This window comes from Octopus bimaculoides, chromosome 4 (genome assembly GCF_001194135.2).
Source record: "Octopus bimaculoides isolate UCB-OBI-ISO-001 chromosome 4, ASM119413v2, whole genome shotgun sequence".
Classification (NCBI taxonomy): Eukaryota; Metazoa; Mollusca; class Cephalopoda; order Octopoda; family Octopodidae; genus Octopus; species Octopus bimaculoides.
Genome location: NC_068984.1, coordinates 8,932,214 through 8,934,263, shown reverse-complemented (window position 1 = coordinate 8,934,263; position 2,050 = coordinate 8,932,214).

Below are 2,050 nucleotides of genomic sequence, written 5' to 3'. Positions count from 1 at the left end.
GTAAAATATACTGGAGTGACCAGATATAGAAATACATATATATATATATATATATATATATATATATATATATGTGGAAGGCTTTTGTAGGAATGTATAATATTTCATGTTCTCGCCAACACCAACGTTGAATTTTCACGGAAACAAATGTTGCAGAGATGGAGAGGCGAACAATATGAAGATGGTTAATTTATTAGAAATGGATCAAGGACTATACTACATTAAAAGTTGAGGACCTGGGGAGTGGGGAATTACGTACGGACACTGACGCGCGTATGTAAGAATGGTGCACACATAGATGAAGAGTCACCATTTACGGATACACGTATGTACACACCACGCACAACACATACATGTATAAACACACAGGCACATACATGTACACACACACGTATATACATGCTAAAATTATATGCAAACGTATACATATGTATGTATAGGCGAAGGAGTTCGTGTATGGTAAGTAGCTTGCTTACCAACCATATGGTTTCGGGTTCAGTCCCACTGCGTAGTACCTTGGGCAAGTGTCTCCTGCTATAGCCTCGGGCCGACCAAAGCCTTCTGAGTGGATTTGGTAGACGAAAACTTACATATATATATATATATATATATATATATATATCCGTGTGTTTGTGTGTCTGTGTTTGTCCTCCCCACTATCGGTTGACAACCGATGTTGGTGTGTTTACGTCCCGTAATTAGCGGTTCGGCCAAAGATACCGATAGAATAAGTACTAAGCTAATAAAGAATAAGTCCTGGAGTCGATTTCTTCTACTAAAGGCGGTGCTCCAGCATGACCGCAGTCAAATGACTGAAACAAATAAAAGAATAAAAAAATGCCTATATGTATACACACACGCGAGGGAGTGCTGAAAAGTTCCTGGCTTTAAGGGTGTCGTGAAAGGCCTGGCTGGTGGCCCAACTTTCTGAGGTCTTTTACATGGCTTACAAAAACAGGAGGATCACTACAATAAGTGTGCGAATCTTCCTCCTTGCTTTCTTTCTCTCTCGCTCTGTCTGTTGCTCTTCCTCTCTGTATGTATTTCATTATATTTCTTTACTTGTATGAAAAGAAGGAAAGTGTTTAAGTTAGTCGTGTTTGTGTCAATTAAAGAATTATAACGTCTCTGACAGTCATCATTTCGATCAGTAAGTATGTGAATATTCCTGCGCGCATGCGTATGTCTGTTTGTCTTTAATACGAAAATGTACAGTTGCCAAAGCAGGATGAATTTCCAGCCAACCAGCGACGAAACAGCATCGCACTATCGTCTCATTACGGAAAATGCTGAAGCGCCACTAGAAATCCAGTATGCTGTGTTTCTTCACTGATGAGAAGAACATAGATTAACGCCAAAACTTGAATTGAAAGCGAAAGTTAGCTCTGCACAGTCCCTAATGAGATGACCATAGCGAGCACATCAAAATGCACATCCCGTTAGGACTCAGCATCAATGCCACCTTCGGCATCGAGATGCTGGACACAGCTGTAAAGTCCTCGTTTAAAGTGGAGGTCAAGTGATAAGGCAACAGTCCACCGGTATTCAGTTTCCCTTCACAATAGCTGGCAATGCACGACTGGCCGTAAGTGGCAATGAGTGGTGGGATACAGTCGACATTCAAAGTGGTCACTTAACACTTTGGGGTCGGTAGGCAACCGTACAGGGTCTTAATTGGTGAAATAGAAAGGGATACCTAAATTCTTGTACTAGTTTTTTGCTTTCTCTAGCAACAGTAACAATCTCACTTGACTCGAGTTCTTAATGTAAATGGAGCGGGGGTAATGACGGTGGGATATTTCCTTTTAGAATGATAAACATGTAGAAATATATTACAAGTAAAGTAGATTAATTAGGGGACGCTAAAGTCAAATCGGAGGTTTTGAAATCGATATGAATGTGAGGATCTACCATGTGTGTAAGCGCGTGTGTATGTATGTGTGTGTATGTGTGTGTGTATGTGTGTGTGTATTTGTGTGTGTGTATATGTATATATTGTTTTACACGCTTCAGTCGTTTGACTGCTGCACATGCTGGAGCAACGCCTTTA